This window comes from Perissodus microlepis, chromosome 5, assembly GCF_051167445.1.
Source record: "Perissodus microlepis isolate ML-2025 ecotype Zambia chromosome 5, ASM5116744v1, whole genome shotgun sequence".
Taxonomy (NCBI): domain Eukaryota; kingdom Metazoa; phylum Chordata; class Actinopteri; order Cichliformes; family Cichlidae; genus Perissodus; species Perissodus microlepis.
This window is the reverse complement of record NC_140465.1, coordinates 24,910,614-24,925,614: the sequence shown is the minus strand read 5'-3', so window position 1 is coordinate 24,925,614 and position 15,001 is coordinate 24,910,614.

Here is a 15,001-nt window from a genome sequence, read left to right as displayed (position 1 = left end):
CTGTTTTAAATTGATATTAAGCCTTTTTCATAACCTTATCTGTGTTTAATATTGCAGCTATGACAAAGCAGGTTCTAACCATAACAAAGTTCTTAGTTTAATCCATGCTGTGATCTTTCACTAAACTGAAACAAACCTTTAGGGTTATTCTTGGCTCATTCAGAGTCTGGAGGGTTACCACACACAAGCGCGATTGATTGATATACAGTAAAAGCAACAAGTCCTTTTTGCCTTATTTGACAAGTACATTTTTCACTCTGGCCAACTGATAGCCTACTGTATTACCATGTTTGAGTAGAGCAGCAGATAATTAAAAAATTCTTCACTTGTGTGTGTGTATTACAGTCCTGAGGATTTTTTCATAGGGTTGCTAAAAAATTCCCAAATGAAGATAAAACTGTCCTCATACCATTGTCTGTGGTATAACTCCTGTCCATATTTCTAGGGTCTTAGCAGATAAATTGCTTGTGACCTAAATGAGGTTTAAATAAATTTTTAGTTGTATGGCATAAATACTGTGATAATCTTTCCTAACAGGTTGGCAGGAATGACCAGTTAAAAAAATAAATGAACAATAAATTCAAGCCTCATAGTTAAAGCAATCCACATCCCGACGCAGCTCATTGCCCCGAGCACAGCTAAACCACAGGCATTCGCTCTAAAATTTTCAAATTTTCTTACAGGCTAAAGGGGGGACCTGGGGTGTGGGTGTCCAACCCCAAAAAATGAGTGTAGTTAGGAGTCTCACAAAATGTCTTCTGCGTCATTTTAAATATATGTAATGTGTTGAATATAATAATCAGTGACAGCTCTTGTGCTAATCGCATATCTGAAACACTTTTAAGTGATAGAACCCCCCCCCTTTTCAACTGCTTCAGTGCCTGTCATTCTCTAGGTCTTTTACTTAAAGGTGAATTTGCAGAATGCAATAGTGCCTAGTCTGACAGCTGTGGTTGGCTCCACTATCTTGTTGGTAAATCTTTTGTTCCTGCTAGTAATGGACATCATTGCAGAGCAGTTGTTTTATATTATAACATGATGAATTTTTGGAAAGACACTGTGCTCTGGCCTCACAGTCCAAACATGCTCCCTACCAGCTGAAAATCCAGATAAGATCGTCTGCTGTACAAGTCCTCAAGGCATCAGTCACAACGTTTATAAAAAAAAAAAAAAAAAGACTACATAAAATTGAGTTAGCTGACACAACACAAGCCAGATGTCAGATCAGCAGACCTAATGCAGATTTAAGTACTTAAATCATTTTCAGAGTCACTTGACTGATTGGATTAAAAAAAAATATCAAGAGGCAGGATAAAAGGACCTTAAGGTGATTGTTGGGGCAAACGGGGATGAAGGAAGCTCAACATGTATAATGTCAGTCTGCTGTTTTGAATGCCTCCTGAGGTTTCACCTGATCTGCTTTAAAAAAAAAAAGTTCTCCAGTGGCGTGGAAGAGCTCATTTAAATCTGTTTTATGGAGACCTTAATCTCTCTCGAGGCCAAATTGTGACACAAGATAACACATGACTTGAGATATTATTGGAATATAGACTGTTCTGAAAACACGAGCTTGGACTGATAAAACACACAGCAGTAAGAGACACTAAAGCCCTCTCCAAAGTAAACCTCACGCTAAGAATTCAGTGTGTATGAAATGGTTTATACGTTTTATTCAGTTGAACCAAAAGCGACCATATTTGGGGTAAATAGCTGATCTAAGTTTACAGCTAATGCCTGCATGTTGCCTCCAAGGGTGCGATGCACATATGTATACCTGTTAATTGGTACAAATAACAGTCTGGTAAAATGCCAGAATTTCACTTAACCAAAACTGAAGCATAAACGTCCTGTGTGGTCTGTACCTTACAGGAGGCCAGAGTATTTGGCAGATAACTCCATGAAAATGCTCTAAAGATGCCAACAACACATATATGGTGGAGAATTCCAGTTCAATGATTTAAATTAGGGAAAGTGGAGCACTTCAGAAGCACTAATGAGGACACCTATCCCCTGGGTCAATGCACAAAGCACCCTCTACTTCTGATATGCTTATTCTACTTTTATTGCATGGTTGGATATTTTTACTATTATTATTTTTTTTTATCCTGTTGTATAGTTGCAAGTATCTGTACTTCCTGGGTAACAAATTTATATGTTGCTCTTCTACTAAGTGGTATTTGATAGATTAACAATAAAGTATTTTATATACACCCACCAGCTGTCACGCTTCATGTGAGACTAAAGAACAGTTTTACCCATTGTCCCTCATCCCACACATTGAAACAATGTCCCACATTTTGATTTGCTCTACTTTTCAATACTTTTATAACGTCTGGCTTTAATCCAACAGTTGTGAAGAAAGCCGGGAAAGCTTTCATCGCAGGTTAACCAGTCACTGATTTTTGTTGCCAATGTTATGACCAGCAGGGGAAATTCACCACAAAGTCACAAGCTCTGCAAATTCTAACACAAAGAAAAAGGAAATGTAGCGACATCAAAGAATTGTAAACTATTTACAACTGGGTGATTCAACTGAAAGACGATTCTCAAAGCATTTGTGGTCTTAAAGAGATGTACAGATGCATCTCTTCTGAAGCCCAAATATTATTACCAGATAGAATAAAAGTTTTAATAACACTTAGCAGATTTAACAGTTGCTGGTACAGAAAAAGAGCAGAAATAATTGGAAGAAGACTTACCCACAAGAATAAATGCTTTCCTTTAATGCTTATTGTGTTATATTGTTGAGATGGTAAGGGCTTTAATTGTTGCTCAAATGAAATAAGCTTTAGTTCAGCTTTGCATGTGTTTATTTTATTATTGTTATTTTAGCGTTTAGCACCTACATTTTTCTTTTAGCTACTAACCTGATTTCACCAGCAGGTGGCAGTGTAAGTACTCTATAACATGTTAAATAAATATAAATTCACCTTTGGAAATGTTGGTATGATGTGATGTTTTGATCTTTTGGGCATAATTTTATATTTATTTTATTTTTGAAGAATTGGAAGCTATCTTAACAATGCAGATTTAGAAAAGAACGGAGAATCAGGTTGTTTTTTTCCTGTCGGAGTTTTTTGTGATGAATCGTCTTCGATTTTTCTATATTTCATCAATATTAAAACCCAGTATCAGAGCCCATGTCACTGGATTTTTTTAAGACCACAAATTAAATAAAAGAGGAACTGCCTTCGAACAATAGGCAACACCAGATGCCAGGCAGCAGGCATGTGTGCAGAGATTAATGCTATCCCTGTAATTATGCTGTTCTTATTCTGTGAAGCACCCTGCTTCTGCCTTTCATGATAATTGAATAAGATGTTTTTCACACAGCAGTTTTCTCATGGACTATTTCCTCTGGAGGATACAGTTCCAACGAAAACCGCTACGTTTGAAGTATGTGGATAATCCAGAATAACTAGCACATCTTTCCATTCAAAACATTTTGGGCATTTCAGTTTTTTAAATGCTTTCCTAAAAAAAATCTTTAAAAAATGACATGCTAATTCCAGTCATCTGGATTATTAGAATTAAAATGTTTGCGACAGATATTTACCAAACTATGCAAACTGGTGTGTTTTCGGATTTGTGATTGCTATCATTGTTCTCCCTTGTGAATCTAAGCGTGTCATTATGACATGTGGTCTTAGAAACACACATTGTTGCTGGAACTCCTACAAAGGCAGCTCTGAGTACTCTGACAGGGGTTTATAAGTCTCTCTGAATCTGCGGACAGATTTTGTCAACATAATAGCATCAAACTCCAGCGAGACGCAGTCATGAAGCTTGTGGAGCTGAGATCAAAACAGAGGTCGATAGGGGCGGAAAAAAAAAAGGTGAAAAAGGTGTGGTCACTATGTAAACAGGTGACATAAGTGATAGGGTTTAATTGCAATATCCATCCATCTATTTTCTTCTGCTTATCCAATAATTGTTTTAATTTTGAAGCTGTTGAGAAATTAGGCAATAAGAATTTTTTGAGAAAGAGTAAGCGGAGTTTCTCCTCGAAAAAATTACAAATTTATTGTGGTGTAAAATTAAACAGAAGTGAGTTGAAAATTCAAAGTTACAGAAGGAAAAACAGTAAATAGCTATTTGTATATCACTTTTGTAATCTAAAGACCACCCATAGCAGTCTTACAAATGCAGACTCATCTAGAGATTGAACTATCAACCTTCTAATAAGTAGGAATCATATTCTCCTTAGCCACAGCCAACCAAATTGGCTATAGAGGGTGAAAGCTGTGGCAAAGCGGTGCAGTGGTTAGCACAGTGCTGGCAACCATGTGTTTGTGTGGGCTTCCTCAGCTTGCTCTGGTTTCCTCTACAACAAAGATGTACATGTTAAGTTAATCAGTGATTCAAAATTGCCCTCAGGCCTAAATGTAGAAGTGTTTGGATGTCTGCCTCTCTGTATTAATGATGGACTGACAGCCTGTTCAGGGTCAAGCCTGCATTGTGTCCATTATTGCCTGGGATCAGATCCAGCTCCTCTCTGACTTTATTTGGATACTTGTTTAAGGAGAAGGGTCGGTAGAAGATTAAAGCAAGCCCCTTCTTTCTCCATTGTTTCCAAAGACTGAATTGCAGCCTATGATTGGGCTTTATTAATAGGAATCCTCTCATCAATCATGAATTTCATTTCTGAAAAAAGGAGCCCTTTAAAATGTCTGTGAAGGTTCTCAGTCATCCAGGTCATTGTAGTCTATGGAGCTTGGAAAGAAAAGCATCTGGACTACTTTAAGTCTCTTGAAGACATGGTGTGGGTTGCAAACACCCTGGCTGATTGTGAGCCGCACCCGTTTTCATACATTGGCTTGTGTGATTAGGCGGAGGATCCATAGAGACACTCCCAATAGGACTGTAAATCTGGGACTCTCAACCAATTGCTCTTAGAACTGAAGAAGCTTCTCGGATGCGAGGTGAAACCTCCAGACGCTTTTCTTTCCAAGCTCCTTAGAGCCCTTTAAAAGAGCTGCAATGGTTTAAAAAATGTGACATTGCTTAGTCTTCAGTTTGAGCAAAAGTGCAAAGGTTACATGAGATCCTGAGTCATGTAAAACATTTTATTTATGACTAAGCATAGTGAATAAAAACGGATGCTCTTCCTGATGCTCTGCTTCATCACACCAAATGATGTGTAACAGAAAAAAATCACAATTATGCTGAGGTGCCAGAAAGTATGGCCAGCTCTTAAATGTTTCATGAAGCATTACAATTTTTACTCCACTACATTCGTCTGACAACTACAGTTACTTTTCAGATTACAGTTTTCCATACCTACGCTGTCCAGCTAAAAAATAAATAAATAAAAATGTGCTGACTTTCAATGTTTGTTATAAATTGAACCAATATGCTTTCCGACATCGGTTGTTTTGTTTTTTTTGTAATGTAGGTCATTTACTTGTAGTGAAGTATTTTTGTTGAGTGGCAAGTACGGTTCTTGAACCACAATGTGGTTGACTACAAAGAAAAAAACAACCCAGCTCTGTCAGCATTGTATACGGTCCTTGATCTACATACAACATGCAATAAAGTCACCACCTCTGGGTTGGAGAAAAAAAATCGATGCTTTTAACAGGAAGTAACGATGCACAGATTTGATTAAACTGGTGGCTGTGAGAAAATTCGCTTTGCCTCTTGATTTGCATGTTTTAGACGTCCTCTGTGCTGTCCTTTTTTTGTTTTCTTTTTCCAGTTCATCATATTTATTATTGTTGTATGTTTAGAACAGCTGCAGTAAGTTATTTAAAGATATACATTTGTTTTATTTTTCTGACAGATCTCATAAATTTAAACAGAACCTGATGAAAATAAATGTGACATATCGTGGTCTGGAGTTACCTTTGCCAGAACAAACGACCGTGTCATCTGTTTGGATTTATACAGCCTTCTTGCCTGAGGACATGTAACATAATTTTGTAAACAATCAAGTGCGCCAGGACATCTACGGACACGACAGAATGTTTTTGCTATTCCATTTAATGTCTATAATGTGGAAAAACAGACATCAGACAATGTTTCTTTAAGTGATTGGAAGAAATGTCTCATCTGAACTCTCAAGTGATCCACTTGATATTGAGATTGAATCAAAGGATTTTGTGTAATGTAAAAGAACTCGTGCGAAGCCTTGAAATCTGAGGGAATTGGCTGCAGAGTTGATGATGATAACATCATCAACTCTGCAGCTTTAAAGCACTTCTAAACTACTTTTACGCCTAGATTTGGTTTTATGGCTCATTTGCTGCTCAGGCTTAGCACTCTTCTCAACTTCATTTCTGGCAGGAATGGCAGGCAGCTGTTTTTGGCAAACAGGCACTGAAACACCCACAATATTCCAGTAGAAAGACATGTTTAGAGGCAAGTGGGTAAACAAAGTCAGCTAGCGGCTAAAGAGACAGATTCCTTCCTCAGGATGTTGGACTGCGTACTAGACTATCATTCATAAAAGACGCAAGACTGAGCCTGAGTATCCATTGAGTCTCCGGCTTGTATCAATGCTACTATTGAGGGGTAGAAATTCATATTACTCAGAATGCACAAATGAGTCTTAAATTTTAAATAATAAAACATTTGAATAGTAACAGATATATAAAATATCATGTGATGCATGAATTAAAATGCAACAATTTGTGAAATACAAATGAAATGTACCAGACTACTGAATAATTCTGAAACTCATATCTACCTGGATATGAGTTTCAGTTTTTCCAGTTTTAAAACGTGAAAACGCTGACATTTGGAGTGGTGTAGTGCATCGATCCTTCCGAGCTTTAGAAGGATCGATGCAGCGTCAAAAATATGAACAGCAACTCATTTGTGGGCTATTATTGTCTGTGTTTGCATTATTGGTGGTCCTTTAGCTTGAAGAAGTCAAGACAGAAAAAAATGAATGTTAAAAACTGTCTCCTGCAGCTTGTCTCTACTTTTAATGTTGCTTTTTTGGTCTTTGATGTTATTTTTTTCCACCTTCACACTTTCTTGAACCATTTCCTGTTTAAACCCACTTTTCTGCCATCTCTATGTGCAGCACCATCTCTATGTGCAGCACCATCTCTATGTGCAGCACCATCACTGCACGTTGTTGTTTTTCTTAAGAGGACCACATGGAAACACATCTTTATGTGTTGCATATGAACAACCATCCACTCTGTGGAGCCAGATACCTGTGCAAATACAACCACAGTACCATCAACTCATATTGCCTATCACAGCAGATACAACAGTTTTAAGCCAGGATGAGTCCAATAATTTTTTTACACTTTCTTTGGTGTGACTGTTAGACAAGTTGTGTTTTACATTGTTGTTTGGTTAGGTCGGGGAACCACAATGTCTTTGTTTGAAATAAAATTACTCGGTCAGGTTTGGCACTTAAATTATTTTGTTAGATTTATGCAACCAAAGCATCTTAATGAGCCTTTAGTATTATAATAACTATACTAGCATAACTTATTGGTATGGGGGAAAAGTACCTGGTTAGGGATAGACAATAAAACTACTACTAGTTTAAGTTTGGTTGTAAAATGCTTTAAATTTGAAAATCTAATTTATGCATCTTTTTGTTGCAGATTATTATTATATAATATGTAATTATAATCAGTGACATTCTAGCACATCTGGTTCATGGCCAGATTAGTTAAAAATACATTCTTTTGTGAATCCTGTAAACCACATATGTCAAACTCCAGGCCTCGAGGGCTGGTGTCCTGCAGGTTTTAGATGTGTCCTTGATCCAACACAGCTGATTTAAATGGCAAAATGACCTCTTCAACATGTCTTGAAGTTCTGCAGAGGCCTGGTAATGAGCTAATCATTTTATTCAGGTGTGCTGACCCAGGGTGAGATCTAAAACCTGCAGGACACCGGCCCTCGAGGCCTGGAGTCCGACACCCCTGCTGTAAACCAAGGATCCCTATTCCAAGTATCCCATCATCATGCTCTAATTTTCCTGTTTTATATTTTCTCTACAAGCAGAAAGATAAATGGTCAAGCTGAACTTTAAGGCTCTCACTTTAAGCTTAGATCTTGAAGGCTTCTTGCCAGTTTTTCAACTAACAGCAGAACTTTGGTTGATGGATTTTGGTATTTTGACAAAAATTGATGCTTTGCCCACAGTGCGGACCGTCTCTTGGCTATGTTTCAGCTCCAGTCAGGTGATCACCTGTTTTCTCTGAATGACTGATCAACCATGAAACTCACCACTTATGCTGGTATGGAGTGAAAAGGTGTTAAACTGACAGAATCATAATAACATATGTCTGATCTGATGTTGTATATCTGCTTTTTCTGCCGCTTCAGTCTTTTTATTTTTTTTATTTTTTTAAAATGAGTTTTCAACTTTTAATAGAGATGCTACACAGGTTTCAAGAAAATCCTTGACAATGTTTTTTTTACATTTTCCACAAAACTGAAATGACTGTGATTTAGGTTCCAGCTCTTGGCTGCCATCAGTTCTGGTTTGTACTAAGCCGTTCCACTTTGTGTCAGCCAAAAAAACATTGGAAAGCAGACAGCCTCTTTTATGGCACCCTACCATTAGAAAAAAATGTCATAACAAAGACTTAAACTCAACCTCACAGCCAGGTTCTTTTTGTTTAATACACTTCTCTCTGATTGTTAAAGAACATTATGAGGAGAAATATAAAAAGCTTGCATTCAGGTTACGGGCAAACAAAGTCCATTAACTGAAAAATGCAAATGGCACTTTACAGGTCAGGGTTTGTTCTGAAAACTCTCATGTGAAGATATCCATAATGATAACAGAAGACGTCAGTTTGAATAGAGTAAATTACTCTGCAAACACATGCACGTGAACACACACCAAATGTGCCTCAATGAGGAGATACCGTTATGTCCGGTTCTGTTTTTTCTCCTGCTAATGAAAGGAAGCCTTCTAAGAAAAGACTAAAGGCTGTTTTATTTTATGCCTTAATTTAATTGAATCTGTACTTCTGATTATTTATTTTTGGAATTAAGAACATATATTCTTTGAAAATGCAATTTTAATATGGCATGTGAACACAATAAAACTGTTTTTTGAGATATGTTGTATGTAGTTAACTTACAGTTTTGCAATTACAGTTGTGAACATGGAAACCAATGAGCAGTACAATTTGAAAGACCCATTTTTGTCTGTTATTCTTTTATTCATTATTGCTCATTAATAAGATAAAAGTATTTCTTATCTGATTACTCGATGGAAAAAATAATATACTCAATCATTAAACTAATTAATATCTAGCAAAAGGAATGAATAATGACTTTGGTTATTTCATTTTGTGTTAGCTTAATACTCTGGATAACTCCTGAAGTTTGTCTTTTTAAAACTGTCTCTGATGTGCACGCGTGGGTATTTTTCACTTTATTAATGGCGACGCTTGGCAGGAATTAGTCCACCCTGCTGATCCCAAAATGTTTCTCCTAAAAGCATCGTATTCTACATCCTGCTGTTTGATCTCCGCTGTGGTGACACATGAGTTTTCTCTACTGTGCAGCTGCCTTTTTATTGGAAACCGAGAACCTGGTAGTAAAGTGCAGCCTCTCGGCTGTTTGTTCATAGAGTCAAATTATACTTGCTGTATCATCAGTCATTTCTAGATTACCTGCCACTGCACTTCATGGCCCGTAACAGCTAAACCCTTTTCCAGTCATTTCTATATTGGTTTACTTTGTTCTTGAGCATTATTTTTTATTGAAAACATCTTTTATTCCAACAGTGCTGTCTATAACTCTTGTTTCCGCCCTATAATCAAACCATTCCATCAGCCTTGTGCCCAGTGGATTGGGATCTGGTTGATTTCTGCTCCATTTAAAAATACTTTTCATATTTAAAGCTAGTCTGAGAAACTCGCAAACTTCTTTTGGTTCAGTTTGCAGGTTTGAAGCTTCCCTGCCGTTTAAGTTTTGCAGATTAGACACTTTGTAATTACAGGCTTGTTTGGAAAAAAAAGGCTATTAAAGAGTAAGGTAATGGTTTAAAAAGTTACAGTTACAATGTCAACCCCCCCCCCCCAATATATTGTTATACAAAACTAAAAATATGCCTTCTTTGTTTTTTTTCTTATGTGTATGTGTGCTGGAGCCTATATCCCAGCTGACACAGGGCAAAGGGCAGGGTTCACCCTGGATAAGCTCCTAGTCCATTATAGGTCACAGAGAAATAAATGACTAGAGATTATAGCAGGAAACTGGAGTATACATACAGAAACAGGGAGATCTAATCTAGCTGTGCATTCATGCTGTGACATATGAGCATTAATGTGCATTCACTGCTGTGGGGCATACAGCAGAAACAGAAATGGCAACCAGGAAGATCAGAAAGATGCAAAAAATAAAAAATAAAAGAAAGGAAGAAATCATTAGGTGGCAAATATTTTTTCACAGCACTTTAGTGAACCTAAGATGCATCTGTGTGCCAAGTTTGGTTGGTTAACTCCTGATCATGTAGGAGACATTTGTAGACAGACAGAGATTTGTGTATTATAGTAAGACTAAATATTAAAAGTTCAATTTTCTTGCACAATTGTTAAGGCACAGAAGGGTAAGAGTAATCCTTGTATATCAGTCATGTGATCCGATTATCATGATCACTTAATGTTGGAAAGCTAAACTCACAAGCCAAAGTATAATTTCAGAAAAAATGAAAATGATATCTTTTGCTCAACAGACCGATTCAGTCGTGAGAATATGTGCTGCATTCAAGGAAAATTCAGAAATTAGAACCACAAATGCAGAACAAACAGTCTGTTTAAAAAAAAAAAGAAAAAAAAAGAAATGTAGGCGCAAAAGGAAACAACAACAAAATAAAGACAAACAGGAACAGACAAGCCGAACTTTGAAAAACAGTGTGAACAGAGCCCGCAACTTCACAGTGTGTTTCGACTTCAAGGTTAAACAAAGACAAAACATCTGCTGCTTTGTTTGGTGTGCTGAGGTCCAGAGCTACCTCAGGTCATCCAGCAACAACTACTTTTTGGACCAACTTCAAGCACAGCTGTTAGCCGTCCTAACTCAACAATACATTATTTTAGTGGTGTGAAGAGCAGCTTAAGCAGGCGCTGGCAACCTATTAACTGAATGTTGTCAAAAAGGACCAGTTAAAGGAGACACCTCATGCTGTTTTTATTTAAAAGCTTATTTTAACTTTGACATCTGTAATGGATGCTAGACAAAACCAGAGAATGATATCAGCAGTGTTTGATAGTTTTTGAACTGTGTGACACTCTGGAGACTCGTCTCAGTGTTACTGCTTGGAACTCTGCTTTTGCAACTAGACTGTATCCTGACCTTTTACAAAGTCCAAAGCAGACATCCGTGCTGCAGGAGCTGAGCCAAGCCTCCAATCCCTGCTGAAAAGGCTGTTCCCATTTGTACAAAATGAAACACAAGCATTTGCATGATTGTGCAAATCTTACTGACATACAACATAATGAGTCGAACAATTAAATATGGTAAACAAATGAGAGATATAGCACTGTGCCCTCGTTTTGGTGTATTTGGGAGCAAGTCTCTCATAAGGACGGATCTGAGTAAAATCTTACATCAATGGAAGTAGCTGATACATTACAACCATTATTTTAATCAAAAGCATATAAGTATTCTTATGCTAAGCCAACAAATTTCCCACGTGTGGGATTAATAAAAGTTTGTCTTATATTAAGTTAAATAAGTGAAAAGATCTACACATTGATATAAACTCTAGTAAATAACAGAATGACTGCTGCATCATTAAGCCAGCAAAGGGTGCAGCGGAACAATGTGCAAACTATTCCTGATGAAAGTGCACAGGTCCATTTGGAAGTAGTCAGTGTGTGCGTCAGTGTGCAATTTTCTCCATTTGAAAATGGCCACACAGTTGTGTTGATTTTGCCATATTCTCCCCAGGTAGCCTGGCTTGCTCCCATAGTTCAAAGAGATGCATCTTAGGTTAATGGTGATTCTAAATTGGCTATAAGTGTGAATGGTTGTCTGTGTTAGTCCTGAGATCAGAGCCGTGCAGAGATGTTTGTAGGGGCAGGTGCTCAAAGTTAAAAAAGGGGCACATCGAACCAGGCTCAATACCAACAACCCACATTCATCAAGAAGCTAATATGGAATCACATCATACTATACCACTTTCATGTGCTGGAGGGCAGGGCTGTGTTGATCTGAGACTGTAGACATTAAAAAGTCCAAAGGAGAGATGGTAGCTTATTAAATTATTTATTTATTTATTTATTTTTAGCTAGAAAGAATACATCTTGATGCATTCTCAATCATCCAGGAAAGTAAATCTCCAAAAGTTGATTCTGTTCATCTGGACGTAGCGTTTTGTAGGAGAAACCTTTCGCCACTCATCCAAGTGACTTCTTCAGTCTCAGCTGACTGCAGGTTTCCCCAATCTTATAAACAGTACATTTGCATAATGACTGAAACCAGCCCACTGAAGGAACAATGGGCTGGGAGGTCAGTTCCTTAATCTTAATTATGCAAATTCTCATGACCATTGATCAACAACCACTGACCAAAGCCCACTGATCAAAGACCACTGATCAATAAAATCAAGAAGGCCCTGAGTAAATGTGGTTATCCCAGCTGGACTTTTGTCAAAGCTGGAAAGGCGCCAAAAGAAAGCTCCAGTCGATCCAGGAGAGAAGGACAACTGCTGCCCAAGCGAAAACCTGTAGTGATCCCATATGTGTCAGGAGTATCGGAGCAGTTGAGACGCATTTTTTTTTTTTTTTGGCTTTTAAACCCCAAAACACGCTGCGCCAAAAATTGGTCCACCCCAAGGATCGGGTCCCCCGACACAAACAGAGTAACGTAGTGTACGCTGTTAAGTGCCAGGAGGATTGCCAGGATTTATACATCGGGGAAACCAAACAACCTCTGGCGAAGCGGATGGCACAACACAGGAGAGCCACCTCGTCAGGCCAGGACTCTGCAGTCTATTTACACCTACAGGCCAGTGGACACTCTTTCGAGGATGAGGATGTACACATCCTGGACAGGGAAGAACGCTGGTTTGAGCGCGGAGTCAAGGAGGCCATTTACGTGAAAAGGGAAAGACCAGCTCTGAATCGAGGAGGGGGCCCAAGGGTACATCTTTCACCATCTTACAATGCTGTGATTGCAGCCATTCCCCAACTCTCTGTGAATGGTACTCATGGCCATTGATCAGTGGTCTTTGATCAGTGGGTTTTGGTCAGTGGTTGTTGATCAATGGTCATGAGAATTTGCATAATTAAGATTAAGGAACTGACCTCCCAGCCCATTGTTCCTTCAGTGGGCTGGTTTCAGTCATTATGCAAATGCACTGTTTATAAGATTGGTGAAACCTGCAGTCAGCTGAGACTGAAGAAGTCACTTGGAGGAGTGACGAAATGTTTCTCCCACAAAATGCTACGTCCAGATGAACAGAATCAACTTTTGGAGACAGAAAGAATACAGAGACACCCTGTCTCTGTAAATAAAGTTTGGAGTGAACTGTTATAAAAAAAAAACCCTCAAAAAAACAGGTGGATGTGATGCCTGTTCAGTTCTTTTCAACAATCTGAATTATCATCAGTACAATATAAAAGATGTGAAAGAGAAATTTCTATCTAATATATTTAATATTAACGCAATTTTATATTTTATTTCTAATATAGGTCCTTCCCTTGGGAAGAACCCCCTCATTCTTAGAGTTTTTTTTTCTCCCTTGACATTATTGAACTGGGCAGGACTGAATATACTGAAAAACAGCTTTTGAACAATGACAATGTTTAAAAGTTTATTTTAAAAAACAAAAAACGGTGCAGCTCTTATGACAGAGACAGACTGGACTTTGTGTGACACTGCTGTCGGCTTTCCCTCAATTTCTGGCGTTTGTGTTGGGCATGTTTTAGAATTAGCACTGATGACTACTTGAAGGTGATGGACTGTAATCGTTTTCTCTTGAAAATATGTTCCGTAATGGGGGAGTGTACCATACTGTCTTTTATTTCCTCTCATGCATGTACTATGCCATGCATGGCCAAAGTCTTCAGAAATGAGGACTAATCCTTTTGAGCCAAAGGTTCAGGTTTCAGCCTGCTCTAAATGCTCAGTTACTCTTCATAAAATGAACATGGTAATCTCTGATACACGGCTCTGGCTGTAAATGGTAAATGGCCTGTATTTATATAGTGCTTTACTAGTCCCTAAGGACCCCAAAGCGCTTTACATATCCAGTCATCCACCCATTCACACACTGGTGATGGCAAGCTACATTGTAGCCACAGCCACCCTGGGGCGCACTGACAGAGGCGAGGCTGCCGGACACTGGCGCCACCAGGCCCTCTGACCACCACCAGTAGGCAACGGGTGAAGTGTCTTGCCCAAGGACACAACGACCGAGACTGCTCGAACCGGCAACTTTCCGATTACAAGGCGAACTCCCAACTCTTGAGCCACGATCGCCTCTGTATAAGTATAGAGGCCACACCCACCTTCTGCTCAAGGCTTGTGTTTGTGAGGGGCAGCCAATCAGAAGAAAGGGAAAATGAGTAAACTATATTATTTCAAGAATGAACTGAGGGGCTGAAATCAAGACCCAGTATTTTATTTATATATGTCCAAACCTTTCCAGATTTAAACTCAACCCTGGCTGTTAATAGATATTTAAATGTTAGTAAAAAGCCAAATAGCAAACACTGTATCAGGACACTTTTTTTAAACGTTTGTTACAGATAAGAGCATAACGTCTTACAGAATGGTTTGTAGTCTGGCAGATCAGAAACAAGCAGATTGCTGTAGAGAATACAAGAAATGCTCTTAAAGCAAGGTGTTATGCCTGTGCCCATGTTTACAACTCATTATTAGCACAGCGGACACAAACTAACAAACATTAAAGTATAAAAGAAGACTAAAGAATGCAGGGACAAACAATTTTTTCCTTTTTTTAAAATTTTACATTTGATTTGCACTTCAGCTCACTGATGTCCAAACATCAGTGACCTCATAGCTGGCTACAGGCACAGTGATTACGCTAAGTGCAAACAGA